The sequence below is a fragment of the Xiphophorus maculatus genome, chromosome 4 (assembly GCF_002775205.1).
Source record: "Xiphophorus maculatus strain JP 163 A chromosome 4, X_maculatus-5.0-male, whole genome shotgun sequence".
Taxonomy (NCBI): domain Eukaryota; kingdom Metazoa; phylum Chordata; class Actinopteri; order Cyprinodontiformes; family Poeciliidae; genus Xiphophorus; species Xiphophorus maculatus.
The window spans coordinates 28958741-28984526 of record NC_036446.1 but is presented as its reverse complement, the minus strand read 5'-3'; positions in this window follow the sequence as shown (position 1 = coordinate 28984526).

The following is a 25786-nucleotide window of genomic DNA, read 5'->3' as shown; positions in this document are numbered from 1 at the left end:
TCAAAACACGACATTAAGTCAGGTTCCATCAATAAATTTGTAATTGATTACGTTTCAAATACAATCCTAAACAGGTGGGATTTTAGTCGAGTTTGAATCCATAGAAGGTTTACCTGTTACACTCCTACTGTTATTCTGTTATTCCTCCTCACGCTCACAATCACACAGTTTAAAACGATGTAGACAGCATTTTAATGGGCTTCTGGCACCAGGCTCCGTACACCTCTTTCACTGAATTTCGAGCAGGGACTCCTTAACTTCCATAGTGATAAAATTAAGTATTTTTTTATTCCCAGAATGAATACCTGGGAATAGCTTTGGATTTGCTGGCAACAGAAGTGAGCCAGTGGCGAAGACGAACGTTATCCAGTCAACTGGAGATACATTTACACTTACCTACAATAGATCCAAAAAAAAGCTCACTAGTTAGCAACGGTATATTGTTAGCTTGTTAACGTTAGCTTCAACCATAGACACAAATGCATATTTATGTCTGTGGCTTTAACTGCCTTGTGTCACAGAAGATGTCTGCGTGTGACTCAAACTTTTGCCTGGCAGAAAAGTTAAACGAGAGAAAAATATACATGTGTGTTTTATATGTACAGGTTTGCTATGACAAGATTTAACAGCCAGCCTCCTTACAGATGGCTGGCTGGAGAAGTGCATTGTACAGAAAGTTTAGCTTGAAACAAGAGACCATCAGTTATGTTGTGGTAAAATCAAGACAACGCCTCAGTCATTGTGTCAGAGCGTCTACGTTTTGATTAAGAAACTTAATCTGTTTCAAGTTTTGTAAAACTCAGCAAATTGCTGAAGAGATGTCACTATATCACTGCCATTTTCTGGACAACGTGCCTTTAACATCCCACGTCTATCTGTCAAGAAAGACGTGTGCGCGACTTGATTGTGTGTCCATAGCTTAGTTACTGTCACTGGAGCGCATCCATCACGAGCTTCATGGGAGCCATATGGCACAGTGTGGTTTCTATTATTCCTCCTTGTGTATAACCTAGCTCCTAATCCGTTAGCAACCATGGAAACAGATACCTTCTGGTGCCGTTACATGCTCCGCTCTCCTTGGTTATGTTGGCCTTCTAATTACGAAAGAAAACGTCCCGTTCATGGCATTTACACAGATTATTTTTCTTTTTATCGATGCAAATTGCATTCGCATTCAAAGAAACTCATTTGCAAGTACCTCAGAGACCAAGGACCCGGAGGAGACCCCGGCGGTATCCCTTCGTCTAAGTGAGGTAATTTGATCCCTTGGCATTAAATCCATTGGAATGTTCAGTATAGCGTTCTGCTTTGCATCAATTTGCCTCAGGAGACTGAGCAACGGCAACACTGCCCTGCAGAACATGACTTTCATTCGGAGACTAAACTCATCCACCGAAAGTTTGTGATTTGAAAAGGTAATTGGTTGGGCTCCTATTTATGAACGGAGATCATTGGGATGGGCTCAGTGGAAGTGGTTTGATCATCTCTTAAGGATTCATTGTCATACTAGGAAAACGCCTCATAGCTGGACCTTCAGTAAAAATCACTTCATTGTCGCACAAAAACTTTTTAATCGAAAACCGCGTTTTTTCAAAGTTGACATGTTCCCATTAAGCAAATCCATTTTTGAAATTTCAATTTGCACAATTTTATGGTTAACTGAAACGCAGCTTCTAGTACAATGGTCCTCTAAATTAAACATTACTAAGTAGGACAACATGAAACAACTTCCCAAAACAAGGTCTTGATCACAACTGTGACCGGAAAACAACGACTCCTTTAGAATTCAACGCTGTTAGATTACACCAACATGGGTTTGGAAAAAATTAAAAATGCCTTATTTTTAGGACTAAAAATAGTTTCTTTTCAGACATCTATGAAAGCCATTAGACTTTTTGAGTCCACATGACAACTGTGGACTCAAAAGTCTGTTTTGTAGATGACTTGCATCGACTTTAGCAGTGTCATCTCAGCTCAAATCAAATTTTGGGGGTTAAAGTTCATTTTGCCCATTGGTGGTGTGTGCGTACGCGGCGATGTCTCTCTGTTGGTTCGTCAATGGTCTGGCAACCCATCCAAAGATTACCGAACCTCATTGTCTCACTCTGCTTGATGTAAGGCAAACCCCATGATCACGTGTAGCATTAGGAAGTTAATATGTGGAGGAATTTTATTTCATTGGGGTTTCTGGCTATTTCTCATTGGTTCGTCCTTGTTCTGTAAATGACGCTTTTGGATTTAATCCTTATAACCGCGTGTTGCTGCTACTCATCTGTATAATCTGAGGTCGTCCTTATTGTCTGCTTTTATTGAACCAACTCTGGCACATCTTTTCAATCTCTGTTTTGGACAAATGAATTTTCTTTTGTGTAGAAGGAAGCCTTTTGTCCTCTCCTCGTTTAAAGCAGGTGACCTTAGAGAGACGAACAATTGTAGGCAGATGTGCAATTTGTCCGCCTTTGTTAAGGTTCTTAAATCTCTGGTGAGTGAAAAATTGGAGTAGTTTCTGTCTTTGATATCTTACTGAACTATCAGTAAGCTTTTTAAAAAGTAGAGCTACAGCAGCTTTGAAAGCTATCAAATATTTTCTTTTAGGAGCCGAAGACAAGAGAAAATATATGCATGTCGGCCTGGAGGATCATAGAATAACAAAGCAGGAACAAATATGGCAAGTTTGGAAAGTTAGCAATCAGTCAGAGTGGAGCTAAAATGTTTTACCCATTGACTCGTCACTGAAAGAAATCTATTAGATTTGACTTCTTTCTTAGGTTGATAATCTGTTAAGGTGAATGTGATGACATACAATCAAACTGTCTTTCACCTGCAACAACGAATCTCTTCAAACTTGGTCCAAAAAGCTGGTAATGAAAATCCAACAATGAGACATCCCACATCTGCACCTTAGGCAAACTGCCAGTCAGTGGTAATGAGGTACAAGTACTTTGTTACTGTACTTAAATACATTTTTTATGTATCTGCTCTTAACCTACATAGATTTAATCGTGGGTACTTCTGACTTTTACTCCACTACATTTTAACAACGTGCTGCGTGTCACTTCACAACACGTTGTGTTATTTCATTATTTCTTTAGTAATATGAAAGTAATCAGCGACATATTCGAGTTAACCTGTTCAAAAAATGACTTTTGGGTCCAAGCTTTGAAAATGGTGTCAGGAAATTGAAATATTGTTCACTATTCACCAATTACAAGGATGAACATGGAGTTTGTTTTAACTACGGAATTGATGAGAGTTGAAACTTCGAGTACTTGTACTTTCAATACTTTTCAGTATTTTTAAAAGGACGTGCTTACTTACTTTATTCAAGCAAAAATATGGTGGCACTTTAACTAGAACACATTTGGCTGTTTATTTGTACTTCTACTTAAGTACTGTCGAGGAAAATTATTGATTTTGGTGCTTAATGCAGTTAATTTTACGCATGTGTAAAAGGGTAGGTTTGATACTCTTGTTTTGAACCGGACAGACAGGGGTTAGAATGCAGATCACTAAATGGGGCCGCTTGCAGCCCGGCCAGAACACAGAAACATAAATTAACATTCTTGCAGGCAGTTGGGGAGAACTGCTGGAGGCCAGCATCTGCGATGGTGTAAAACTAATGCAAAATAGAAGATTGAAACCCTGTAACATTTAACTTCTAAGTATTAATACCATGTTTACTGAAGATTGTATTATCTCATTTAAAAACTATTAAAGGATGAATGTATTTGAAAACTGTATTATCTGTGACGATATTAGAAGCAAATGGAAAGTGTTTGAATGAAAATGTTTTTTTTACTATTAGAAAATGGCTCAGGAATTATACTTTATTTTGTCCTGTGGATTTTATGTATTATTTTGGCAGAACTTAATCTTTTGGGGGGCTGAGTGTCCAAAAGCAAAAAAAAGGGGTTTGCAAAGATAACATTTCTTGAAAATTACCAGATGCAAGTCTCTTCGAGAACGTTAGGAGAGATAATGGAAGAGACGTCAGATTTATGGGTGTCTGCGAAATCTTATCTTAAGACTCTCGGCGCCGGGGACATTCGTACCTGGTATCGTCCAAGATTAACTGGTCCGCCTTTGTCTCTCGATAGAAACCAGACGCCTTTGGAACTTCGTTGTAAATTGGGAGACTTCTCAAGTTTCCTGTAGTTCCTACGGGAGTTTCTAATTGGTTAAAGAGCGGAACGCCTTAGTTGAATATATTAAATTGAAGAAACGCCCACTCAGTATAAAACTTCATGTAAACGTTAAAAATTCAGAATGCTACCACTGTTTTGCTTTTGGCATAAAAAGCTTTCTCCAAAGACGCGTCTTTGCCCCCCTTGTTTCTTTGTGTTTCTTTTTTCTATTTTTTTCCTGTTACAGGTAATTAATATATCTCTATATCTCTGCAGCTTTGTTAATTGATTCATGCGTTATTTTGTGTGGAATTAAACTCTGTGATCTGTGACGGCAACGCGCAGTGTCGTGGTTTCACTTCCTCCAGCCGCAGTCCGCCTGCCAGAGATCCGTGGACTTTAAGGAAGAAGGAGCCAAACTTTTTGTCCAAAGTTAATGTTAATTATTCTTCCTTAATAGTACACCGTTTGAATACTTCCTGCATCGTCAAACTGGCTCACATTTAAAAAGAAAGTAAAGGTACAAGGTGTCTGCTTTAATTAAAATGTCTGCCTTTTCTGTATTAGTTTCCACATTGGCATTTTATTCTTGAAAACAATGCAGGTTCCTCTTTTCTGCACCAAATTGGTCTTAAATATGATACTTTGTGTCCTTGAAATCGGTTGCAGAACCAGAAAAACCTATGCAGCCATGTTTTTCTGAACAATGAACTTGTTCAGAAAACAAGTTCATTGTTCAGTCATAATGGCAGTCTGACACCATTATGTCAGCAGACTTTGACATACTGGAGATTTCAAACGTATGTCCCTGTTTGTCCTGCGTTGGCTACATGTACATAGTTTATGTTTAAATGGACGATGTCGTCATGGTTCATATGACGACCTTATGATTTTACTTATTGTTTTGGTGCCACCAGCTTTGTAATTTGTCCCATTTATAACCTCAAACTTTAATGTCTTGATATGAAATATGTTGTGTGTTGCATTTGTTTTCTGTCTTCCCACTGAGTCAAAGATTTTTTTTAAATATCCAATTGCAGCTGTCGCAGAGTGGATAGCATGTATACGTGCTCGGTAGCCATAGATGATAAGGTGATAATAAGTTAACACAACAAAATCCTAATTAATCTATGGTCATTTTGAATTTGAATGATGCACAAATGAATGCTTGGTACTGTGTGCACAGGAAGAAATCACAAGAAAGAGACATAAAGAGAAAGACTTCAGACACATTCATGTGTTTTCCTGCACTTCAAAGTGAAAATCCTAAATAAAAGGCTGCTCTCTGCATGCTGGTATTCTTAAATATTTCAAGTTTAGAAATATATGCAAACAAAATCTGCTGTCACATCCAGGGAGCTGCCATTTCCTTCATTTTCTTTGGCATTTTATTTGCTCTATGGAGAGATAGAGAAGCATAAGTAGCATTATGGCACTTGGCACTTTTAGCCGTGATGGCTTGGAGTACACAGTTCTGCTTCCCGCGTTCTGGCCCGGCGCTGTAAGTGCCTGGCTCTGCAGGGCCGCTGCGGTTTAACACACAGGGAGTACGGATATCTGTCACCCTTCAGTGGACCATGTCCTCAGTATGGAGTCACATTTTTATAAATGGACGAAATCTCTCGCTCTTTTTTTCGTTCTTTTTTTTTAAAGTTTGAACATTCGCTTAAGGCTCTTCTTCACAGCTGAGCAGCTCTTTGGCAGCAGAAACCTCTTCTTTCACTCAGGTTCCTCCATCTTGTCTTCGTCGTCCAAACCTTCGACCTTCTAAGCGTAAACCCTGCTTCCGCAACCTCCAGCACACACAGCTGCCCCAATTTGGATAAAACATAACGTCGCAAGTGATGCCCCGCTGGGAGATCATTGAAAGTAAATTACCGCCATCATCTTCATGGGTCTTAATGCGGTTCCATCCGCACTACCCGGTGATATTACGGCTGCAGTTAAATGTTACAGTCATTAATTGCGAGCCGTAACAGTCGGTGCGCCGCTACAGAACCGCACTTATCGGAGCAGATCGTTTGTTACGCTCATCGTGTCATCAATCATTCGCCATCTACCGCTGCACAGTGTTGGTGCGGCGGACTCGGAATAGCCACCGGGAGACAGGCTGACGGACGGCCCGACCGGCCTGAACACAGACCGTGTGTCTGTCTGGAAGGCTATCTGTACAGACTGTCTGATCTTTCTTACCAAGATAACTTTTGAACTGCTGAATTAGTAGCTCTTCACCACCTGACGTACGTATCTACCTTACTAGCCGGCTACTGGATCTAACATATTTTCCACATATTTGTTAAAACCATCAGTGACTTACTGATGGTTTTGATTGTAAGTAGCCATGTTTCCATTTCAAATGTGCGTAAAATGTTGATGTCAAAAAAGACCAATTTTGCAATTGCCATCAAAGCAGAAACGCAATTAATAACACACACGAGTAAGTTTGTACGCGTGTCAAGTATTTAAAAATCATGTGGCACCATCCACCACTTCCTGCTCTTGTCTTCATCATTTCTGCCAGTAGTAACTTCCTGTTGCTGACCACGATTCGTGTGATGCGAAAAAACTGTTTCCATTGCAGATATACTAACTTTGATAGCCAAAAAACCACATCGTGCTTCTTTGTTTTTATCGAAACAGAGAAGAAGAGAGTTTTTTTTTTTTCAAACTTGCCGTGTTTCCATTCAGCAGATTTATTGTCGTAATTCCAATTTGCACAATTATATGGTCGATGGAAATAAAGCGCGACAAATAAAATGTGAAAAAATTGAGCTCCTCTTTGAGCTACTATTGCCGTCTGAAGAAACACACCACAAAACCAACCAATCACAACCAGGAAGAGGGTCTTAGTGATGTCAGTTATGCTCGTGTACACGCTGCCCAGAGTGTTAATGGCAGAGAAACAGCTTAACGTTCCAGGAAAACTGTTTATCTGCCGTCATCGTGGGCCATGCTAACTAGCCCTAGCTTTCATGGCAGTCTCTGTTACCAGGAACTGCAGCGTAGCAGAGAGCGAGAGTGTGACCTTTTTGCCAACGTACAGTACAGACAGCTCTTTCACTTCTTCATCTATTCCATCATTGTCTTCTTCAGAGAGAGCGCGGATGTGAGTCAGATTGGAACGGGAAGCCATGGAGCTGTTGACTTCTTTTGTAATTACAGAGGACAATGACTGGGGTTGTTAATCAGCCAGAAGAATGTCTCGCACTCCTTTCTTCGTGAATGGATCGGCGTGGTGTAAGCTCTAAGCTGCTGGGAGAATTACAGGCCTCTTACTGTATTAAACGGGATCATAAAACGTGTACGTTTCATAAGGATTATACTCTCCTTTGAAGAGACGATCAATACTTCTCTCTGTCCGCACAGCGACTCTGACAAACCGTCAATGTTGTCATGAGATCTTGACAATAATCTTTTATATGTTAATCAAAGACTCTGTATAATCTTAAAGCAAGCATTCGCCGTTTGCCTGCTTGGCATTTGTCGGTAATCCCTGATCGAACTGTGAGAACGTAGCGATTAGCTGTCAGGACTTCCTGTCAGGTAACTGTTCTCCCTAAAGAGGAGAGGAGGAGGCCTGGACCCAGAGCGAAGGAGATGGGCTAATTAGTGAGGAGGCTCAAGTGCAGCCATGACGGCTGTTAGCTCTTCGTATCTCAACTTTGTGGGGGTTTTAAAAGTGTTTTGTAGGTCTAGTAGCCGTCACTTACAGTTTTCAGGCAGGAAATGGGCAGAGAGAAAAGAGAGGGAGAGATTCAGTAACAGTCCCAAGGCCAGGAATCAAACCCCTGGACGGCTGCGTCAACGACTAATATGCTACAAATATTAGTATAAACATGTCACTTATCATTTATCGTGATAAGCTTCATATCATGAGAAAACTTTAGACTTATCCAATAAATGTTTTAAAAACAATTTTCAGCATTTTTAGTGTTACTAGTTTCTATTACTGCTTCTTCAATGAAAGTATCAATAAATGTAAATAAATTAGATAATATAATTAAATGGAGTCACTATATGCAATTTAGCGATGCAGATTCCTCGTCTTTATCTCATTAGTGCTTTAAAAGAACCGTTTAACAAATGGGAATGTTTTTCCAAGAGCCGTATTTGTGTTGGTGGGGCTATTATTGCTGTGACACACAGTCAGACCCATACAGTTACTTAAAAACGTATTAATAATTAGCTCTTATTGTAATTTTTTTTTATCATTATCACAAAATTACCACAAAATATCACAATAGAACTTTAAGTCCATGTCGCCCAGCCTTACTCTGCACCATACAGACACGTTTTGTTTGAAATTTTGTTAGATGACTCATTCTAACACTTATTTATGTCATCTTAATTGGTGCTACGTTGGTGGCAAATCTCATTGAGCATCAGTAATTAGTGTTTGGGTTGTAGCCATGAAAAATTCACCCAATCCCCTTTGCTGAAGCTGAGCAGCGTTTGGTGGAGGCAGTGTGATGATGAGGGCTGGCGTCTCCTTCACTGGAAAACCAAGGCTTGTCCTCCCTACAGTCAATCTCAATGCAGAGACATTGAGAGGAGACTATGTGTGCGTCCTGTTTCTTCAAACTTTCACCCAACCCCATCAACAACTCCAAACAAGAGTCGATAGCAGAATCAGATGATTCATTCTTTGCAGGCAGGATTGAACACGCTTTTCGTGGGTCAACTTGGAAACACATTTTTTTGTTACAAAGAAAAAGTAAATGTGCTTTTGAACAGCATAACAGTTATTCCAAGTAGTGTCATTTAATACAAAGAAATCATTGACCGAACATATATTTTCTGACTTTATGTGCATTGCAACAGCCGTTACATTTTCCACTGTTTGCTTCTAAAAACAGGCCAAGTGCTGAGAAGAAAAACACCAGCTGTTTTTTGGTAATAATTTATTCTTTTTTTTGGTGTCTGGAAAATGAGCCGTTTCAAAAACCTCTGGAAAGTCACGTCACAAATCAGCAAGCACTGCCCCTCATGTCGCAACCCCAGCTAAACCCAACCCTGTTACTTAGCAACCAAAGCTGAGCTCCAGCACATTTGGTCAGCTGGTTTTATTGCTATATGCGTTGTACAATGGCTGCTGGAAAAGACAAGTGTTTTGTTGTTGACTTTGTTGGTTGTTTAATATCCACACCTGTCTGCAGCCATTTTCACATGTGAGTGTAAACCTTGAGTTGAGGGGCGTGGCCAGACGCAGGTTATTTAGATTTAAAGTGACACAAGGCTTAAAACGCCTTAAATTTATCATCAAAGCATTTAATGAACATGTTTTTTACAGCTCATAGATCTATCACAACCTTTTCAATGAAGCATAATAGGCCACCTTTAATGTAAATATATGGGTGCATTTTAATTTCTAAGATAGTCAATATTTAATAACAGGTCGTGGAGGAGCTGATGACTATCTCCGTCGGTCCAGTTCATCACAGATTATAAATATTAACAGACTTAGTTAAACTATAAGTGTTTAATCATAAAATCCTGAACATTTCAAAAACATGGCTGCTCCTGCGTCAAGTCTTCTGATTTGCAAAACTGAGTTAAACGAGAGAACAGCTAAAAGTTCACTCGACTCATAAAATTTTTAAAGGAAGGAAAATGGCACGTATTGTTCTGAATTTCCCACGAGTTTGTGAAACACACAGCGCTTGGTGTTTTATTAACCTCGTGGTATCGCCGTTCCGCTTAACGAATTCACTTTCAGAGACCGATATGTTATTCTCTCTATCTCTTCCGTTTTTTAGAAAGACTTTTTCTAATAAACATTTTGAGGATTTGGCTGGCTCTGCTTCCTGTCTGTGTTCTTTGCTGTGTTTGTGTTGGACAGCGGGAGCGGGAAGCAGGCTTGACCTCTTTTTTTTTTTTTCTTTTGTCCAAGCAGAGCTGGTAGTGGCTGAGAACGGGTTGGAATGATGCGCTGGCACATCTCAAACCGCTCCTGCAGAAAGTGAATTAGCAGCTTTGCCACGTTGGACGCAGAAATCCCCCACTCAGTTTAATGAGTAGAAAGCCCCACATTAATCCACTTTGTTGGTGGAGTTCTTGGAAAAATAAGAAACATTAGCGGGTTAATTTCCTGAGTTGAATTGCTCCACTATTTGCCGCTCCTTATTGATATTAAGCCCATGTTTTCAGTCTATTGTTGGCCTCAATTTGGTCCAAGTTTACCATTAACTGCATTAAAATATAGACACAATCATATTTACATTGCCCTAGCTATAAATGCTAATGTATATAACCTGGTAATTGTTCCTGTCAAATAAATATATACATAAATAAATAATTTTCTGTTAGTTCTGTAATTCTGTGCTGTTACTGATGATATGGACTCACTTGTTAAAAATCAAGGAACAAATAAAGTAACTAAATAGCTCAGTAAACTCTTAATCATGCAAATGGAATAAAGGTGGAGTAACTAAGTTTAAATGTTTTTACTATGAAATTTGACTTAATATTAATGTCTTAATGTATTTGTTCCATTTAGTTTTAGAACATTTTATTATATTTAACAATTGAGTTAATATATTACTTTTACCATCTTATAATGAACCAAGAAGGTAGCGTTTGTTCATTTTTGCACATATTCATGACTATGTCAAGCTTGGTTACTTATTATGCTGCTGTGCAGCATGTTTTAAGCATGTTTACATGTAGTAAACATGCCTGAAATATAAACTGGCTTTCAATTTGTTCCATAATATCAGCAAAAAACTCTTTACAACTTAAAGATATTAAGCCCCAAGAGTCCCACATTGTTTGATCTGGCTGCAATTAAAAACATTAGCTGTATTCTGGAGCTTGAAACTGGATATTATTACTTCAAGCACTATATATTCTGTCTAGGTGCAAACAAATGTGCAAAAATTAATCCATATTTGCAAAAATAGCTACTTGGTATTAAAAGTAAGTAATGCAGCAAATGACTAGTCACGACAGATGTTATGTTGTATTCAAAGGAACATTATGAAAGGAACACATGCAGTAAGTTATAGTTGGGAAGTGAAAGGAATTATGACATTATGTGGCATGCATTAGGGCATTTTCTCACTCCAAATTATTATTATGCACATTTTGTCCCGAGTTTTAGCGTAAAAACCTTAATTTTGTCTTATTTCATGCTTGCTAACTCACAACTAACTTTCCAACAAGAAACAGGAGCTCATTGTGAGTCAACATGTCCTTACTATCGATGAAAAACTGCTTGACCCGTTGGCAGATTACAACGTGAGAGAAGTGTTTGGTGACGCAGTCCTCTGATTCAGGGTCGCACTGAATGTTTCGTCATGACTGGAAGACTCTGGATGTCAGCTTGAATCTGCTGGTTCCGATTGGCAACCAGAATCCACGTGGTAATTATCCGTCGTGACATTATAGCCCCACTCGTTTTGTATTTACTCTTCATTTTCAAACAAATTCTGTGTTTTTGGAACTTTTTTGTGTGATCCTATTCATCTGACGCCTCTATTACATTTGAATTTCCCCTCAGTGAGACAATAAAGGCTTTATAAAACTCCTTGTTTACTATAACCCCAAAATTTCCCTCAGTCTGACAATATGATTTTTTTGTGCTGTTTTTCTGGTGTCACTGTACAAATACTGAATTTGTTAAAAAATAATCATCTTTCAGTCTCAGATCTTTCTCCAGCCAACACACTGTGATGCAACTGATGTTGCTGACAATGAGGTTTTTGCGTTGACGACAAACCATTTCTCGGGCCAGTCGCACGTTACAGATTAAGAGCCGCCATTATGTTGTAGAAAATTCGATATTCTTACGTCTCTACGTATCAACACAGCTGACAGTTGACAGTTTAACTTATTGAACGTGTCATAATTCCCCATTCTTGTAAGCCAAGCGCGCCTGGATCTTGGGGAATGGAATAAAAAATAAAAAAAAGAAAAGAAAGAAAGTAAATGTGAGTGTAGGAAAGAGGAAAATGCACAGAGGGGTGACAGCACAGTGGGATGGGATAAAATGAGGCATGTTGCTGAGAGAATGTGAGATGAAAAGGAGGGAGACGTGAGGGGAGAGATGGAAATTGAAGAGCTGTAGTAAATCAATGTGCTTGTCACATCTCCATCCCTCGGGATCCGTGTTTCTTAATCTAATTAGCCGGCCCGGTCTTTGTGCTGCCTGTCTGTCGGCGGCGGCGTTTCAAGGTCGGACCCTCCTTCTGAGGTCTGAGCGGGAGCAGCGCTGCTGTCAGTATTCAATTACAGCTTAGCCTCCCGCTCTCCGCCTCCGCAGCCAGGCCTCTTTGTTCGCCCGCAGCGGCCGGCGGAAAAACGCCCGGCGCACGTGGTGTGTTTGCTCGCCTTTCCACTCGCGCTGTAATCACACACACGCACACACGCACACACACACACCCACACGCACACACACGCACACACACACCCACACACACACACGCAGCAGACACTCTGATTACTCTAATGCACACTCATTACAACTTAGAGGAGGATTTCAGCGCTGCGTTGAACTCTGCGTGTAAAACTCAATCAGTCTATCAGACTCGGTAAATTAAACTGAGTCTCATCAGCAAATGTATTTATGTGCAGAGAAATCTGACCGGATAGTCTCCCATCTGGACTAGAGTCATCCGCTGGTTTTCTACATCCACTTCATTTGACGGTGGTGATTCGCTGGGCGAGGTGGGCGACTTTTCTGCAGGTTTCACCAACTCAAACTAAGAACTTTATAAAGGAGTTGTATTGTTTTCCAGGCACTTAGTGGCATTTTATAACACAATCAAGTTACTATGTTAACTTCAGTTGTAAAATATCAAATATGACTTAAAAGACATTTGATGCCTTAAAAATGGGCCTCTGTGTCTTTAAAAACTGCTGCTCTTTCTGAAACTCTGCCTACAACATGGCTCCTCTGTTAACCCTTTATCAATGTTTTTTTACCAGTGTAATGAGCTCAGCCGATATGCAGTTCTACCAGGTTTTTGCTAATTGCTGCCGGCTAGTCTGAAGGAGCTGAGTGGGGGAGGGTGCGCTGTCAGGTGGAAATTTAAGATATTTTAAGACCGCTACGATGATAATATAACCTGTATCTCCTCTGAAATGTGTGGACGTCGTCCAGCCAACTGATGGTAAGTTTGCACTAACCTCATGATAGACGCAAAAAAGCTAGCATATATTAGCAGCTAGTTAGCGGTAGCCTCGAGTCACAGAATGCAGTGAGGATGTTCAAGTGTTACTGGAGCTTTTGCCTGACAGAAAAGTACGGGGAGAACAAAAAAATACATAGAATATGCAGGATTTAAGACGTGCGATTAACATATTTAAGGCCAAATTTCTTTTAAAATTGTATTTAAGACATTTTGAGTCCTAAACAACAGTCTACCTTTCCAACAGTCCTGTTGAAAGGGGTGGAAAGCTGCTACTGAAGCTCTATTCTTAAGCAATGCTATAGATCAGTGTTTCCCAACCCTGGTCCTCCAGGCTCACTGTCCTACATGTTTTAGAGGTTTCCTGCTTTAATGTGCCTGATTCAACTGATTCAGTTCAACAAACGCCTGTTAATCAGTCATCAATTGAAATCAGCTGGACTGAAGCAAGGAAATACCTAAAACATGCAGGGCAGTGTGCCTTGAGGACCAGGGTTGGGAAACACTGCTATAGATTACCAATTGCATTTGGGTCTAGTCTTTGACTAGACCATTCTAAACCAGGGCTCCAGAGCTACTGTCCTGCAACTTCTAGACGCATCTCGGGTCCAACGTCCCTGAACCAAACAAACAGCTCATCACCAGGCCTCTCTGCACAACTGAATGGCTGCTGAAGATTGAAGTCAGCAACTTGATTCATTGTATTCCAGCTTCGGCTTTATACATCTAGGTTTGTCTTCCTCCTGGACATCGATCCTCAGTAGACAGAGGGGAAAAATTATGTGTAAACAGCAACAGTAGCCACCGTCCAGAACGGCTATGGGAATTGCATTTACAGTAACTCAGAGTTAATCTTTTTTTTTTTTTATGGGAAACGGATGAAATTTATACACATATCACTTTTCTGTCATGTTTGGTTAAGACTGAGACTCTAGCAACAATCACAGGCGCTAAGTAGTGGCGTGAAAGGTTTATTGATAAATGAGCTATGCAGTGAAAGGAGGTTGACTGATAATGAAGAATGTCATTTACTACCCTACTGCTGGAGGAGGAGATGACGTTATGTTGGATGTGTGGCAACGGCGAGTGAATCTGTTTGTTTCCAGGTTGGAGGTGAAGGAGCAACGGAAAGTTCCAGGTGAGGGAAGCCAGAGGAGCGAGCTCTAGAAAGATGGAGGAAGTTAAGAAAGGCAAACACAGGGAAGCAGGAATGAGGGAAAGATTGCAAAAGTAGAAAGAACCAGAGCAATGAAATATCACTAAAAGTTGAGCCGGATTAATCAGCAGCCTCCAAGTTTCTCCAGGAAAACAATTTTTCATCGGTGATAATTGTAGCAACATTCGGACATCGCACGGTGTTCAGTGTTAATTTAGTTAAATGAACTTTTCAATAACTTTCTAATTTATTGAATATGCCATTTTCATCACTGTTGTTTCTTACACCATGCTTTACCACACTATGACCTAATGTTGGAATGAGACTAAAAAAATCTGATAAGACACAATTGACTTTGAATAATGTCAAACCGTAAAGGTGCAGCGATTATTTTTTGATGGTGTCCAGTGGTGAAAATCACCAAAATGAAATTATCAAAAGTTGAATATAATTTTATCTATTTTTGCATTGCGCCGACATAAAACTTTGCGCTTTATGTGGTCTATTTCTCTACCAACGCTGCCATTCAATACAATATTGAAGGGTTCAATACAATTATAGGGTTATATTCAGTTTTACAATCATATGCAGTAAAAAAATACTGCATATGATTTTTATTGTACATATCTACAATCTGCCCGATTTATTTTAGATATACCTGCAGTGTGCCGGCTTTCTGCAGAGCCGGAGAGTTATAAAAACAAAGAGGTTTATAATAAAGGAAAATTATCTGATAGAAACTTAGGACTCAACTTGAAACAAGTGTGTTTTCGGAAAATATGGTTTGATATGCACTAAAGTTATATATTTATAATTTTTTTTTTTTTAAGGGCTGCACAGTGGTAGCACTGTTGCCAAGAAGGTCCTGGGTTCGATTCCTGGCCTGAGGTCTTTCTGCATGGAGTTTGCATGTTCTCCCTGTGCATGGTGGGTTCTCTCCGGGTACTCCGGCTTCCTCCCACAGTCCAAAACCATGACTGTCAGGTGTAATTGGTCTCTCTAAATTTCTCCCTAGGTGTGAGTGTGTGTGTGCATGGTTGTGTGTCCTGTCTGTCTCTGTGTTGCCCTGTGACAGACTGGTCCAGGGTGACCCCGCCTCTCGCCCGGGACGTTCGCTCCAGCAGCCCTTCCGACCCCACTAGGGACAAGGGTGTTAGAAAATGGATGGATGAATTTGTTTTTTTAGCTTCACATCATGTTATAAAGATATTCCCTCACCAAAAGCCGAGCGCTGCCTTCCACACGGCTCCTTCCTGGAACTGCAGCCTCCAAGCCGAGCTTCCGCCTCTCAGAACAGCCCTTCCCCACTCAGCTCCTCCAGACTAGCCCGCAACAATTAGCAAAGAGAAATATTTCTCAGTGCAACACTCCTAAGCACAGTGCAAATGGCTTAATTGAGGAACATTCAGTTTCAGAAAGATCAGGAGCTTCTTAAAGTGACAGAGGCCCAATTTCAAGTCGAAATTTGAAGTCAAATTTCTTTAAGTAACATTTGATGGTTTTAGCATTTTTTTAATGACTGAAGGTAACGTAGTTGCTTGTTTGGGTTTTAAAATGGCCATGTGCCTGGAAAAATAAATAACACAGCCCTTAAATATTTGCATTGTATATATTTGTAGCCTTTACTAGGTTTTTTGGTGGCAAAGGTGAGAATAGTGATCTTTTGTTGAGAAAATAACATAAAGGCTCAGTCTATAAGCTATACATTTTAGATTTTTTTCTGAAGTATAAAAATGTGGGTTAACAATAACATAGGTTCCATCAAATTTAATTTAGTAATTTACATTTTTCATGTAAATGTGACTTTTCTACAAAAACGATATTTTGCCCCAACTTCTAGGTATAAATTAAATCGTTATGTATTTTTCCAGGCCCATAGTGCCATTTTATAGCATAATCAACTAACATATAGTCAGTTGTTAAAAAGCTACAGATATGACTTAAAAGAAATATTATTTTGTAGTTTAACACCTGGAAATTAGGCTTCTGATTCTTTAAAAAAACTCCTGATTTTTCTGAAACTCCACCTTGAGGAAGTTATCACAACATGGCTCCTATAAGCTGAAGGGATTCTCATTTGGTTCAGGCCAAATCTTTCAGAACAGTGCGTAATTGCTTGCTCCTTCAAATCTTTTCAAAGCTCAAGGAGAGTTCATGTGACCGGTGGAAACAAACCATGGTTTTCCTTTTTTTTCCATTTTAAGATGACATTGTCATGTAGCTCATTGTACGTTCAGGCCAGACGAGCCACTGCGCCGCTAAACGGATGGGTCTCCTATGCTATTGATCTCAGAGGCCCAGTGAGAGCAGCCAAACATCAGCTCCTGTCTCCAGCGCATCGATTTTACAAGGGCGTAAAGCAACGTTCTCCCCCTTCTCAACGCCAGGTTTGGAATGCATCATAGAACAGTTGCATAGCCGGGCCTTTTTCTGGCCCATAAAACAGCCAAACAGAAGGAGAGGACGGTCTTGAGCCGGACGGCAGCTGGAGATGTGAGGATGACTGCTGGAAAACCGCTGCTGAAAGGGGTCAGCAAAGATTCAGAGAGCGACGGATCAAACATCCCTTAATGAGATTAAAGCACAATGGGAAGAAAAGCTGTGTGGATAAGCTTGTAACCTTTCACTCATAGCATGCGATAAAACAATAACCCCTGAATTATTAGTCAGGATTACATTTAGTGGGTTAAGCCAAGCCTTAACTCGCAACCTGGAACGGGTGACGAAACGACGAGAGTTTGCAGATGATCTATGCATTTTTATTTTACGCACAAATTATTATGTCACACACGGAAGCGGGACCACAAATGAGCGTCCCCTCAAGATCTGCTTTTTAGAACTTTACATCAAAAACTTACCTGGAGCGTTGCTTTGATTCTTTTCATGCGTGTTTGAGAAACCCTTTAATCTCCATGGCAACCATTCAGATGTGCAAAACGCCTGGGTGGAAATAGCCCCGCCTTCGAGGGCGAAGCTCCTTCAGACTAGCCAGCAGCAATTAGCAAACACCTGGTGGAACTGAATGTTGTCAAAGGGGTAAAAGAGGAGCCATGTTGTGACAACTTCCTGAAGGCGGAGTTTCAGAAAGAGCGGGAGCTTCTTAAAGAGACAGAAGCCCAATTTTTATAACAACTGAGAAATCTCTACTACTATCACAGCAGTCAAGCCATTCTTATTGAAGACCAACTGTTTGTTTCTTTCCACCAATATTTCGATAATTTCTCCTTGGCGTTGAGCTCCAAGAATGTAGCCGGAAAAGCTACATTCTTGATTAGTTTCCAGATTATATTTATGTGTGGACTCTGACTGGGCCACTCCAAAACGTTAATGCTATTAGTTAAATTGGTAACATTAAAGGATTACTTCCTGGAAATTACCCACTCAACATCTGAGTTCAGCAGAGTCACCAGAATACACAAATCATCATGATTGACACATGAGGTCAGACCACTGGATGTGTCTGTTGAAATGTAAGTATTTGTGCATCTGAAAAGTATGATCAATGTATACGTTTTTCAGTAATGGCCTCTTCCTCTCTGCATGTTGGTGCTCTTTTACCCGCATCTTCACCAAGTCCTTTACCTTTGTTTTGGGGTCGAGCAGCACACAACTCGTTCCTCTGAGGCAGAACCTAAACCTTGTGATGGCTAAGCATCACACAGAACAAACTTCAGGCATCTACTTTTGTATTTTTGTAAATTTCTCTACAAGCAGTGACATTTTCAATTCTTAAAGACATTGTAATCTGTAAACCTCTGACATAAAAAGAAATATCTCATTTTGGAATTTAGAAAAAAAAAAAGAAATGACTTTTGGTGATTCTACACAACTAAACATAGGAAACACTGATGATGAGTTTAAAATGTTTTAGTATTCCTTTTCCTCTATAACTGTGGTTAACTTTTGAGATCAGTTTGAGAATTGTTAATTCTGTCTCTATTACAATTTCCTCTAACTCATGCTTCATCTTCTTTTTTCTTCTTCTTTCATTTTCATTTTCATTTCTGATTCCCTCTGTGGTACTCACATTTTCCTGACTGTTATTCCGTATTACTGCCAACCTTCATCTTTATTCTTATCTTTTCTACCAACAGATCAAAGATAAATTACTGGACGGTTGCTGTTTTTTTGGTTAAATTATGTCTTAACATGCAGACTTGACCAATCTTAGCCTTGTTTGCTGTGTTTCCTTAAGAGCTGGAGGGTGGACGACTCGGGAAGACAAAAAAAAAAAAAAAAAAAATTATCGTAGTTAAACAGAATCAACATTTTTCAGAAAAAAATAACAAAACCTGACACTAGATCCAAAAGAAGCATTAACCTTGAGACAATACATGTACATACTGCACACCAATATTTTGGGGGCAAAATCATCTTTAAAAATCACCTTGGGTGTAAATTTTCGATTTTCTGGCTGTCGTTCTGTATTATCGTCTCTTTTTCTTTTGCAAAAGATGGAACTAAATAAGGTTGAAAATACAGGACTGGGAAAAGCTGAAAAACAACATCTTTAAAGACCTTCAGTAGTTTGATACTACCTTTTCACTTCCTTTCCGGAGGAATTAGAAGAAAGTTTGGTGTTTGGAGCAAAAATAACTCTATCCTTGTCTTTCAGCTGCACTGAATGCGAGAGACCTTGAATAAAAACACGAAAACATCTGCGTGAAAAAACATCTGGCGCTCTCATGCCTATACGTGTAACTTTCCTCATCTACAAATTTCTTTGAAATAAATAAATGAACCACATTCCGTCACAGTTTCCTACTAAATGCTAATTTCCGACGAAACAACTTCTTTGTTTTAATGCGCGGAACCACTGTTTTCCATGTCTTCACGACTGTATGTAGGCAACCATAAAATAAAAATACAAATCAGACTTCCAACTGGCAGATGTACTGATTTCAACTCGTGAATGGGAGAACTGCCCGAGTGTGTGAGAGAGACTTTCCCCTTCAGAGGTGTCTGGGATGTGATATGATGTACAGAAAAGTCTGGACCTCGTTGTTGGACTCCCGGAGCTTCAATCAGAAGCCAACTTCACCTGCCGCTTTGTCCAAACTATGAAAAACACGATTTTGAACCGCTGGCTGAAACACGCAACTTGTCTGAGCGCCCACACGAAAAATAGTAATAAAGTCAGGGGTTATAGCATTGTTTTCTGATAAAGTTACTAAGCTTCAGCTCACTGAAACTGGTGGCAGGTCGCCCTCTTTGTTGAAGCCAGTAGAGCGTAATGCTGACCAACCAACAGGCAGGAGCTGGAGCTTTAAGACTCCGCCCTCCTCATTTGCATAATGAAGCAGAAATGCTTAAAGAAATGGAAAAAGGAGAGGCAGCAGTAAATGATTGAACAAACAAGGTGATCATTGCAACTTATTGTCAGTGTTGGTCCTCCATACTTACCAGGTTCACACATGAATGAATTCTTTAATTAGTGCCTCCTTCAGACGCGCATGCTTCATTTCTCTGCAGCATCAAATTACGTTGTTGCTGTTGTTGCATGAACTGTGGGGAGTTTGTTGTGAGCGTCTGCCTTTAAAGGTCTACAAAACTTAGCAGCTCATAATTGTGTTGGGTGTCTCTGCACACACATAATGACCTGAGTGTGTTCTGTGAATTACCGCCAATAAACCTGTACCATACTGAGCGTATGCCTGAAGAAGTGTCTCGAGGTTGCTATACGTTCTGAAATATGAGCTGTATATGTGTTTCTGCTGCTTCCATCTCTGCAGAGCTCTAAATCAGGGTCTCCTTTCCTGAAGCCATACCGGCTGACAGGTGTGACAGTTAAGAGTGTGGATAGAAACAGGACAAATATAAATTTTTCTCAGGAATTTCTAAAGCATGCCTCCATGTTTCCTCATTAATTTGTCATGGTTACTGGAAATACCCGGAGCCTGCTGCTGTGTATTTTTGCAGCACTCTGGGATCTTTTATCTTCACAGATGATAAAAAAGTAAAAAAAAAAAAAAAAAGAACACTGTCTTAAAATGGCCATCTGAAGTAAAAACGGTGCGTTTAGAGGTAATGTGTGTGTTATCACTGATGAAATATTAAAATGCTTTTTAGGTTTGAAATCTGCTCCTCTACCAGAAGACTTTTTATGGCCATGACGGTCGTGGCTTGTCCATTTTAAGACAGAATGTAATGGACATCGCACACGCAACACTACTCTGGCTTTTTTTCTGGATTTTTTTAATGTTTTTTTCCCTCGTGCTGCACACTTTTGTTTTTTTTAAAAACCAATAGATATATTGGTTTTAGCTTGGATAGACTCAGACTACTTGCGTTCCCATTACTCATAAAATTGCGCAAACTAAAATTATGGAGAAAAAATGTGCTTAGTGGAAACATGGCAATTTAAAAAAAAAACAACTCATGTTTTTCGGTGAAAGGTTTTAGCGCTAAGATGAGGAAAGACGAGGTGGTTTTTCAGTCGTAACTAAATTAATTCATTTTGCAAAACTCCAATGGAAACACTTTTCACGCAACATCAGTCACGTAAACAACAGCTGGATGTTACTACTGGAAGAAACCACAAAGACAAAGAAGTAGTAGGAGGATGATGGTTTGTTTTTGTCTTTCTGTTCACAGCATCACACGGTTCATAAAAAAATTATATGTCATCTGAATTAAAAAATCGTTGACTACAATTTCCCCCAAAATGCCGCATACGATGTAGACGATTGAACAAATATAAGGTTTGCACTCGTTTGTAATGAAAACGCAGCTGGTGTTGTAGGCTTTATTGAAGGATCGATCCAGTTTAAATACACCATAAACAATATTCTGTCAAATACTGACAACATCCCTCTAAACTGTCACTTCATGTGCTTCTATATCAGGGGCCGTCCCTACTGCCACCCCTCGAATTCATGACGAAAATATAATCCAATAAGTGCCTTAAGTTAGTCACGTCATACATTTATTTATATAATGGTACAATAAGAGCAGTTGTTGATAAGCTCCCGGAGAATGCAAATTTGAAAGAAGCAGGAGGATTAAAACGAATAATAATGAAATTGATTCTCAAGACGCTACTTTTTGAATAGCTTTGTTGTAGCATTAAATAAATGGGGGCAGAAAGAACAAATGTGGTGAGAGACTATAGCTTTGTTAGCTCAGTAACTGAATGCATTGACAGATAAAAAAAAAAAAAAACGTTTAAAATGCCCACGTTTTAGGAGATTCTCAAAGAGAAAGAACCCCAAGTTCAAGGCGTTAAGTTACAAAGTCAAATTTCTTTTAAGTCATCTTTGATACATGCAGCATGTTTAGAACAACTGAAGGCAACATAGTTACTCAATTGTGCTATAAAATGCTTTAAGTAGCAGATTGGAGATTGGTCTTGATACCCGTTGAAGAGTTTTTGTTCCCGGTGCTGAGAACTACAGTATGTTGGTGGTTTTGTGGATTGGAAAAGAAAGAAAATAAAAACAGTTCAGTCCACTTGCAAATTATTTCTCCAGGCTGTGGTACACCATAAACGCACTCACACAGCTAACCCTGAGTGAGAAGCTTGAACTAACGCCATTTAGCAGAAGGACTCAAGAAAGGCGATAAAGTCTCAGAGGAATACCGAGGAGGCCAAAAGGATTACCGAACAAGAGACTTGAGTTTATCACTTTAGAATCTCGACCCATCACTGTGACGGAACCTCGGTACGTTTCGTTCTCCGCTCTCAACACAGCCGACAAAGACGCTTAGACCTCCGTTGTTTGCCCCGTTAACGCTCAGCCAATCAGCACGCTTGATTGGATTCCGCAAATTAAAAGAAAAAAAAGCCTAACAGTTTCCGATACTGCAGGACGTATAAACAATCAGAGCTAATCAGACGGAAAACAGACTGAGAAAATGTCAACGTCACTCAAGAAATCACTGAAACGCTACAGCAGGGAGAGCATAAGTCTTATGCTCCGGTTCGTAAGTCTTATGTTCCGGGAAAGAAATGGGAAAAAAAAGAAGAAAAAAAGCCGACTGCATGACAGCGCAGCCCCAGAATATGGCTCCATCAGCACCTACACACAGCACGAATGGCAAAGAGCACGGGAGATGAAATGAGGTCACCGTGACAACAGAAATCAACCGCCGTCCAATCAAAGAGCCACGTTGTGAGGAGCGGGATGTGAGGCGCAGAGCAAATTCATCACCGGCCGCCCCGTCCTTGTTCTTACCTGCTCTATTAAACACGACACATGCAATACCAGCTGACATTTATTAACTACAAATAGTGGCAGGCGATTAATAAATACTAGAGGTGGGACTGGTTAAAGCGTCTCAACCGAGTTAATTGTTTTAACTAATTCGTTGCATTTTAATTGACAACTTTATATCTACAAAACAAGAGACATTTTCAATTCAAAACTTCTTGCTGGTCCATTTATCCATTTATTAAATAAATGTATATATATCAAGTATATATATATATATATATATATATAGATATACAGTATATATATATACAGTATATATACTTGATATATATATATATATAAATATATATATAGATATATCTATCTATATCTATCTATAGATAGATAGATAGATAGATAGATAGATAGATCTATATCTATATCTACATAGATATAGCCCTGTACTGTATATGTACAGTACAGACCAAAAGTTTGGACACACCTTTCTAATTCAATGGGTTTTCTTTATTTTCATGACTATTTATAAGGCAAAAAAAGCCAAGAAAAAGCAACTTTTTGTCGTCCATTGCTAAGACCCGCCTCCTGGCTCTGATTGGTTGTTTTTGACAAGCTGTACTGCGATAGTGGCACTGGTGGAGGAGCTCAATCTCTTCGCAGATTATCCTTCTCATATTGTACTGTCAGGACATAGAGACAGTTTTAATATGTAAGAAAAAAAATTTAATAAAAGTTACACACCCCAGCTTTAATCAAAATTAACACAGCCCTACCAAAGCAGAGGAAATGAGTAAACCCATTCAAACAAAGCAATGAATTACTGCAGGAGAAAAAGCAGATTGAATATTTACATAATTTATCAAATGCAGATGAACTAAGTAAATACTGGATTGAATTAAAGAAAAAAAATACAAGGAAATCATCTTTATCATAGTAAGCTGTTACAAGTAATATTCTTTTTAGACAGATCTCATAATGCTAACCTGGAGGATGGTGCAGCATAAGCTATTTACACTCAGGCTGACATGTGACAGGTGACCAATAAAAAGATTAATAATAAAACACCAGGAAAACTTTTTTTTTCTTGACAAATCAATCATCTGAATCAGCTGCAAATACACCCACCAGGCATTATGTCTTGGTGTGTAAGGTCCCAAAACAGCCCTGATCCAGAAAGGCTGAGTATATCCAGCCCAACCCACAGATGCTCCATTAGATGGATTTGTAGGAAATTGGAGGCAAGGTCAACACCTCAAAGCCATTGTTGTGCTTCTAAAACCACGCCTGCCCCATTTCTGCTTTACTACAGCAGGGCCCATTATCCAACCGGAAAGGGCCAGAATAATGCAAGGTAGGTGCAACATCCATATGGACAGATCCATATGGTAAAGAAAGAAAAGTTTGATTCCATCTTCTTATTGGTCTATGGAAAGCAGGGTTTCCTCCATTGTATTTTAAGGCTGGCGGGCTGCCAGGCTTTACTTGAGATGTAAAATGTGAGTTTCCACTGGATTCCATCACTAAAGGAAAATCCAGCGTGAAGGATAATGGTCAAATATTTTTGCTGGTGCTAGTTTGTGTAATTGGGTCTGATGATTGAATTCCAAGATGGAGAAATAATGAGACATTAGGGTAATGCTGAAACTGGTTCTCCATTGGAACTCGTGCTGTCAGTGGCTCATTCAATCAAATTACATTAAAATCAATAAATCAGTAAAGTCAGTTTGCAACAATCACTCTAAATGTCTTGGTCAACAAAGCATAAGCCTTGCCTGTTGCAGGTTGTTTAGGCCAAATACAATGAACATTTTCTTGTCTGCCTCTCACACAATGTAATAATTTACCAACCAGATCGAATATGTGCAGCTGTTCCTACTTTCTAAAACATTCCTCCTGGTGGCAATGTAAACTGAAGGATTTTCTACAAGATGCACAAACTCAACCTGGAGCTCAGAGGAAGATGTCACCACTTTTAGGAATGTAAATTTCAGAAAATTCTCAATATAATTGAGGCTGTGGAGGAAGACTACTGATCTGAAGTGCTGAAAATCTCTGGAGAACTTAGGAGTTTTCCTTTGATAGATGATGGAAGTAGTCTTGGCTTGATACAAGTGGAAAGGGATTTCTTTTACTGCCTTCAAGCAACAGTACATAAATTTTATAATAAATATGATTTTTATACAATTGTCAAAACTGTCATTATGTCGTGACAGTATGGTATGAAACAGATAAAGGCTCAAGGAGATCTATTTTTTCACATTTTGCCTGTTCTATACAACATGTTGGCAGTTATAAAACAATATGTAAAAAAAACCCATTTCTGTAAGAGTTACATACTATAACTTTAGCATTGGCTGTCCAGTATTGACCACCAAGACATATCTTACCTGCCTTACCTGCCATGGTAAGGAGCTGGTCTCATGTCTGAAAATAATGTACAGCCATCACATTCCCAAATCTTTACAGTTGTCCATTTTGTCCTGTTTGTAATATAACTTTGAGGACATAATGTTCAGCTGCTGTCCCACCCACTAACAGGGTGTCAGCATGATGTGCTGAATGAATTTCTCATTCAGACATAAACAGCATAAGATAAAATCTTAAAATAATCTCAGCAACAGCCGCTAATTCTCCAAATGACTTTGATTTGTTCTGTTTGGGAAAATTTGGGATGTTGCTCTCCAACAGTGACATTACTGTTTGTGCTGACTCTACCGTCAGCATGTTGTTCTCTTTGCTGCCCAATTGCTGCAATTAACACCCTTTGTTTCTGGAGCTATTTGGGGGAACCTATTATCAGGGATGACTAATGCAGTCGTTTCCGCAGCCATGGTGTTCTACATGACACGGCTGGGGGCTGGGGGTAGTGCACATAAGATAAACACAATACAAAACAGGAGTGGAAAAGCCAAGAACCACAGTGGGGTAAGCTTGAAACAAGCAAGCTGTCATGTTTATGAAAAACTGAGTACAAGCAAGGTGAGGAGTGGCGTCATTTTGAGGTCAAAGTACAAAACAACCCAGTTATTCCTGCTATATAAACCTAAAAAGGTTCATTAGGAGCACATGAATCACTGTTACACTGAGCTGTGCTAACTGATTTAATATAAGAATGGGCTGAAAATAAAATAGTACAGAACAGAACAAGGGCTTTTTTAACCATCTGTGAGGAAATGTGGTACGTTTTAATGATTGCGCACTGAAAACTTACATAAAGCAAACTGATCA